We start from the raw sequence: 8,057 nt of genomic DNA on the forward strand, positions 1-8,057 counted from the left end.
CGACGGACTAATTTCAAATACGTCGGCGTTGCAAGCGTTTAACATATCTGAATCTGGATCTGGATCTGAGTCTGAATCTCGCGTGAAACTAAAAGTCGATTAAATTTGAATAATTAACTTATGAATCAATTGAACCTCTGTTATTCCTCGGAATAACTGAGGTTATTTTCACGCCACTCGTTCCTTAAATAAATGGGCTAAATAACAATGACAGACCAAGAGATTTATGATTTAACCGGCTCTTTGCCTAAATGGCCAATCCACCACCACAACCAGAAAATACGTGCCAGCACTATATAGTCGAAATAGATGATAGATATGCATGCCGACATTGTGGTTTAGTGTTTGGGTAGGTTCCTTCATACGCCCCATAAATCGTGGGTGGTAAATATTACCAGCGTTACGTTTGGAAAAAAACACCACCACCCACCAGAATCAAGAAAACTTTAAAAGAGTTTAACGTTCAAATGGAGAATGGTGAAGCGGGTACCGTAGAATATAAGTTAAACCGAGTTTTAGATGGCAAGATCTGTAGAGGTAAACCGTTGAAGTCTTTAATCGCGGTATGTTATCAAGACGGGACAAAAGAACCTACAGAATCTGTGAAAGACTTATTTCAAGTGTCGGGTAAGCACTGGAACGACGCCTTTGAAAAATTAACTCTTGCCAAACAAGTTTTTTTAAAACGTATATAATAAAATGGCGACTCACACTTTTTATTTAACAGACAACGAGCAGACGTTTAAATTGAGAGATGTCATGAAAAACATCAAAGGCGACAAAGCCGCCCGAGTAAAGAATATTCAGTTTGAAGCTGGATATTTTAACGTAACGAACGCGACTGAAATCGAGTGGGATACAAACTTGGGCGGTTGGCACGCGGGGTCCGTGCCGAACGACCGCGTGGAATACCTTCAGAGGAAAGAACGGAAGTATCTCCCAATTTAGAATTAGTTCAAACAGCTCTTTAGAAGCACAGTTAAACCAAAGACAACCATTAGAAACGTGGGATCGTTTAGCTTTTGATATCAACGATAAAAAAGTCTAATCAGTTTCATTGCTCGAGGGGCAGAGACAAGCCTTGGATGAAATTTATGAAGGGAATCCCCCAACTCGACCGACAACAAACACTCCTGTGTACAACCCACAAGACCCAGAAGAGAATTAACTAAAAGACTTTTTTTGACGGGGCTAACAGAACCTATATACGATAGACTTCATTCTCGAAGCTCATCTCAGCCATTACCCGAGGGTCAAAGAGGAAGAATCGTTGTATCTTCCGCTATTATAACATGGACTGGTTTGACAGTGAAATGGATTAACTTAAAACCCACCCAAAATAAACTCCTTCTCTCGATTTGTAAATCGTCTAATTGCTCCGTGAGTTCAGCTCTTTCCGCACCCGTCGTCGCTTCTTCTAATTCATTTTTAATCTGTTGAATCTTATCGTCTAACTGATCTAAATTGCCCTGATTCAAAATGAGTGCCCTTTTGACGGTTTGTAACGATTCGTCTGAAGCAGCTAACTCGCGATAGTTTAATCCTTCCGTTTGTATCTGTTCATTTTCTTCGATGAAATCCGTTTGTATCTGTTTATTTTCTCCGATGAAATCCGTTTGTGACTGTTTATCGCTCGTGAGATCTGTGTCAGTTTTGCTAACTCGATCTGCAGCTGCGGGTAATTTCTTTAGCTCGATTTGTTCCGGTTTGATCTTTTTTAAACTCTGGCTAGCTCCTTCTATCTTTTTACCCTAATCTTGAAATCCTAAAATATTTTGAACGAAAGCCGTACCGGAATATCAAGCCTCTCTCGCGTGTTCGGCTACCGTTTAAAGAGTTACAAATTGACCAACTTTCTCTTTACTCGTTAATAGCACTTCCTTTGTTGTCTGTCTTTCCCCGCCTTTGAAAAATAGTCCTTTGTGTGGCTGATATTCAAATAATTTGTAATTAAGTCTGTTTGGTACTTCCAGTCTACCCATTTGACGGTAATTTTTGTAAATGTTATCGACTTTCGGATTAGTTTCCTTTGGTCATACACCGGCCGAGGACTTATATACAATTTCGGTCTAACTGATGTCGGTTTCGGTTCATTTAATGAGGTTGTGCCAGAGGTTGTACCAAAGGTATCCATCTTCTTTATCGTCTTCTTGTTCTTCTGGGGAGATATCGTTTGGTTCAAATTCAAATCCTCCTTCAGCCCTTTTTATAATATACGTTTATAATATACGTTTTTTTAAGCGGTTGGTAAACTCGCGGGCAATATGCCCTGTGACACGAGCCATCCTTGGGTAGCCAACGCACCGCTTGACACTGCGGTCAATTTTAACACGTCGTCGACGGATAATCTATTTAGATCTGGCGGTTTAATTTTAAAAAGCTTACTCGATAGCATGGCGTAACCCATGGAAATGGCTGAGACTACGGATTGATTTAGCGTTACTTATTTTTAATATAAGGCATTTTTAATTTAATTCCATGTCTAAAATTTCAGGTGCTTGATTTTTTGGTTGAACAGTTTGTAAAGGCGGTGCTTGAACTTTTGAAGGCGTCGATTTATTTTTAAAAATTAAATATAACGCGACTGCGCCAATCGCTAAACCGTGCAGGATTAAATTTCTATTTTCCGAAACCTTTTCATAAATTTTATTCCCGAGCTCGGGGGATTCGCTTCGTTCGCTTCGCCTAATTTCATCTTTGCAAGCTGCTGCTTCATCTTTCTGTTATGCTCGGCTAATTTTTTTACCTTTTTCCACGCGTTGCGGATTTTTAATTTTGTTACTGTTTGGAATTGTGTCTTTACCTACTGGGTGCTGGAGTCGGCGTTACTTCTTCCGTCGACATATTTTATTATAGAAGCGTTTTTATTTATTGATAGATGTTTTGTAGTTATTAACGTAGCTGTCAGTGGCGATAAATAGACCCCGTATTTATAGAAAAGTTCGCTTAGTAGGTGCCCCATGGTTTGACTTATAATTGGATCGTTATTTAAATCATTTGTCAAATCTTCTTCTGAGTTCAAATCAATATTGAAACCAAGGAAATCTACTGGCGTATCGATGCCTAAAAGACGCGCGTATAAGCTTAGAATCGCATGACCAAGCGTGTCTACTATTTCTTTCCCAAAACGTACTTCGTATAAATTAAATATTTTTTCCTGTTCTTGGGGCTTAGCGATTCTATATCTTTGACGGAATATTCCTTGCCTAAATATTTTTTGGATTCGCCCGATGCTATGATCAAACAAAGTCTGTCTTTGAAGTTTGGTTTTGATTCTGTAGATTCTATTTTAACTTTTCAGTGGGGAAACTTTTGATGTCATCCATTTTAATATACTAAATTTGTTAAACGTATATTTAAAGTATAAATAAGTGTGTAATCAATTTGAGGCAAAATAAGTTGCAGCTTCAAATAATTTATCACCGCGGAACATTGGAGGCTCTTGTCACTAAGTGGGTCAGTAGTGTTTACTTGCGGTTGCTGGCAAGGTGATTTAATGCCTCGAACTAGTCACTGGCGTGACCTTAAAATGGTAGTAGCACTGGAGAGAGTTACTCCCGGTCACTTTTGCTTGAGCAGCCGTAGCGTTTGGTTGGAAACCGACGGTCCAGCTACGAACCTCACTTTCCTGGGTTTAGCGGTCGATACGGTTGCACGACAGATCCAAATCCCGACTGATTAGCAAGTTGCTTTACAAAATACGATTGTGAGTGTGCTCGATCTGAAGAAAATCACGCTGCGCAATCTTCAGTCCCTGCTAGGTCGTCTCAATTTTGTTTGTAAGGCGGTAAGACCTGGTAGGGCCTTTCTCCGGCGTTTGCATGATCTAGCTAGGGGTGTCTCCAAACCTCTTCACAAAATTCGCATCACTTCAGGTGCACGAGCAGACTCGCTGGCGTGGCAGCAGTTTTTGTCACATTTCAGCGGAACGATAATGTTTCCGGATTCGGTATGGTACAATAGTGACCAATTGCACATGTACACTGATTCTTCTGCTGAAATTGGTTTTGGGGCTTACTTTGCTGCGCACTGGTGTCAAGGGAAATGGCCCAAGCTTGTAAAAAGTCGGTCTCTTTTTATTGCCTGCTTGGAGTTATTCCCTATTGTGCTAGCGGTCCAGCAGTGGGCTGTCCCATTGCATAATACACGTGTGATATTTTGGTGTGACAATCAGGCTGTAGTTGGTGTCATCAACAGACCAACGTCTAAATGTCACTTAATGATGCGTTTGGTGCGCCGCCTCCTGGTGACATGTCTCACATACAATATTCAGTTTCGATCTCAGCACGTTCCAGGCCTGGATAATGGCATTGCTGATGCTCTTTCACGTTTTCAGATGACCATATTTCGTCATCTCGCTCCCGCTGCAGACCGCGATATGACCCCCCCTTGCCCGACAACCTGTGGAGTGTCTTCAGTTAGAGGTCCAGAGTCTTTTGCATGACGCGGTGGCCCCCCGCACGAACTTGTCTTATCAGAGGGCTTGGCATCTTTTTCAATGGTTTAGTCAAACCCATGGTTTCGACGCCGTGCACTCCCCCTCCCTGCTTCAGATGGTTCAATTTATTGTATTTCTGTCGGTATCTGGGTATGCCCCCACAACGATTACCTCTTACGTCTCGGGGGGTTCCTCCAATTTGCAGTTAATGAGTTATCCTGATTTAACTAAGCATTTTTTGGTCAAACGTTTACTGGAGGGATGTCGTAGGCGTAGTAGTCGTCGCGACAGACGGCGCCCTATCACTTATGATATTTTATGTCGTATGGTCCCAGCCTTGCAGGCCGTTTGCTCGAGTAATTTCGAGGCTCACCTTTTCCGAGTGGCTTTCTTACTTGCGTTTTTGGGTTCCTTCCTGTTGGGGAATTTACTGCCCAATCCCACCAATCTTCTAGCCCGTTGTGTCGGTCTGATGTTACCGTCAAAGACTCCCCTTTAATGGTCGAACTTATCCTACGTCACTCGAAAACAGATCAATATGGCCATGGTTATGTAGTTTCCATCCCAGCAGCGCATAGCCGGCAAAACATTATGTGCCCCGTCCGGGCGACTTTGTCCTATCTTGCCTGCTCCACATCCCCCCGTGGCCCGTTTTTGTCACATTTCGATGGGCGTCCTGTCACGCGTTACCAGTTTGTCGCGGTACTCCATCGTGCCCTTGAGTTTATAGGGCTTTATAACGCCAGATTTACCTCTCACTCCTTTCGCATAGGGGAAGCTACGTCTGCAGCTATGGCAGGTGTGTCTGAGGATGATGTTAAGATTTGGGGGCGTTGGAAGTCTGGGGCTTACCGACGTTACATTCGGATTCCTCCAGCTATTTTCCATTGAACGCTACATGTTGTACTAGCTTACGTACTTTGCTCGTGTTTTGTTCCGATTTTCTTTTCATTTTTCTTCCGAGAATTGGCCCCTGCCAAGCCAACTGTGTGGGTCATTGGGGACGTCTCTATGTGCTGGTGTGCTCGGCTGGCGGGGTCATCGCCCTGGGGAGAGCGTCTTAATCGGCTGGACTATATCCACTGGATGGGACGGCGAAGACTCCAGATGTTCCAGTACTCCGATTTCCTGTTGGAAGCGTGGTCGGCAGTTCCGATCTTACCTGACGTCATCATGCTGCAGTTTGGCGCCAACGACCTTAGGCTTGTACACAAACATTTACTGAGTATTTTAGCACGGCAGTGCATCAATTTGACCAGAGAAGCACTGCCGCATACTGACCCTCACGCCCTAAAGCAGAGTTCCCTCGAGCGCTCGCGACGCTCGCTGAACGCGTACGTCCATTCATTATTTCGAAGCGCTCATGGGGGTGTTATTTGGCAACCCCAGATCCAGTGGTCGTCCGCGGCGTTATTTCATGCGGACGAATTTCATTTGACTGATGATAGTTGTTCGCTCATTCTCGACAACTTCTAAAGGCACTGTATTCTTATTTACGACACTTATGGGAATGTGCCGAAAGGAAAGGCCTGATCCCTTCCTTTGTCGGGGGAGTCACTAGATTATGAAGGGCCAAATTAAGAAAAGCCATTTCGCACCTACTAATTTCTGCCGTTTGACATAAATAGCTGTAAGTGGTGGTTGAAAATGCTTATTAGTTGCCCATTATTCCAGCAACCCAGTGTAAGCCCAAGTCGGGGCGCACCTCGTGGAAATTGCTGTCCGATCCCAGCGTTTGATGGTTGGCCCAAAGTTTTTGTATGCTGGAGTAAATCCTTGCTAATCTGTTCATGAAAGTTGGGTAATTTTGCATTCTGCCAGTTGTAATTGCTGTTTGAATTTGCATATCAAAGGCTTTGTACCGAGCAGGTACATTCCAGTATTAATTTACCGCTCCATGTGCTTTGGGCGGAAACAAATGCTGATGTGATAATTGCTTTTCAAACGTTTTTGCTGATAGCTCTATGTATTTGCTGATATGAGTTGCTGTTCCGCGTCACCAGGCTCGGGCGGGAACAATTGCTGACATTTGCTGATTGCCATAGTACCGGTACTTTTGCTGATATGTGCTGCTGTTCCGCGTCACCAGGTCGGGCGGGAACAATCTCTGTAATTTTTGCTGAATAGCTACACTTTGCTTGAAACGCAATGTAAGATATGATTGCAGTTCCGCGTCACCAGCTTCGGGCGGGAACTATTTCCATATATTGCTGAGTTGCTATACTTTGATTGTGCGCAATGTAATTTTTGCAGTTCACGTCACCAGCTGCAGGCAAGAACAACCTGAACTGTGTCAAGTTCAATAAACGGCTGCTCAGGCCAATCGACACAAAAGTTGGAATGCGAGTGTCCACCTGTTCCTGAGTTCAGCTCTCTGGTCCTGTGCATGCGGGGATAATAAGTTAAATTAGCTGCAATAACTCATTGAATAACTAGTTAAATGATTTGTAGCATTAGTATCTTTTACTTATACAAAAATAAAAATATGCTTAAGCTAAGCTGCATTAGCATAGCTTAGGCAAAGGGTAAGTAACTAATAAGTAATCTAAATTATCTGCAAAGCGAGTCTTATTTGATCTTCTTCTGATATTACAACTTGGACAGCAAATTACGCGATTAGATTTAATGTGACCTTTAGAGTTATCTAGCCGCTCCATAGTACCTAGATCATTTTTATGTTCTAAAAACTGCATATGAATCTGACAATCTTCATATGGGCAAAGTGGATAATCTTCAATTAATCCACGGCAAAAATTGGTATCTATAAAATAATTGGGGTCAAATCGATTATTTTTTGTCTGTTTCTCGAATTGTTACTTTTATGGGATCGTTACAAATTCTGCACTGATATCTAAATCGCCCGTGAATGCATCTAATTTTATTATGACTCTCCATGCGTCTATCGTTACACTTATTACACAGCAAACTTGTTTCGCCATTTATCTTTACTCAAAAATCAGAAATTTCTTTCAATTTCTTACAGTTGGTACACATTTTACTCTCCATTTCAATTATTGTAATTTTTTTTAAATATTTTAGAAATTTTATTCACGTCAAAAACCACGAGACGGGCGGTCGGGTATTCACGACTAACTTACTAACTTCAAAATTTCGTAAATGCCATTTCAATCGATCGGGGTCGTCATAGGGCACCACGTCATTTTCATCCAACATTTTGATCGAATGACGATTGATCTTTACAATAGAAAATAGCTGTCCAAGCCGTATTACTCCTGAAGACTTTTAAAACGGCAGTATACTTTTGTGTTAAAAGCCAGCACGAGTGTAAATAATGACGCCCGCTGAAGGTCATCTTACTTAACGCATTCCTAGTTTTTTTCCTATATTTAATAATTGGATCTGAGGCGCAGTCGTCAATAATAAATTGCGTATTTATTCCATCCAAAATTTTCTGATATAAATCGATCGCTTCATTTAATTCGAGCTTCTCCCGGTCTAAGTCACATAAATAAACGTCGTCGTCGGCGCAAATCCATAAACGTTCCAAATAAGTCTTATTTTTAGACAAAGTCTCTAAAAGGTCCAATATCCAATTTGTCTTACCGCTGCCAGTATCGGCAACGATCAAGGCACAATGCAGTGATTTAAACGTCTGGTT

Source organism: Acanthaster planci, linkage group LG06 (genome assembly GCF_054643075.1).
Source record: "Acanthaster planci isolate LZ-2023a linkage group LG06, COTS_SCS, whole genome shotgun sequence".
NCBI lineage: Eukaryota > Metazoa > Echinodermata > Asteroidea > Valvatida > Acanthasteridae > Acanthaster > Acanthaster planci.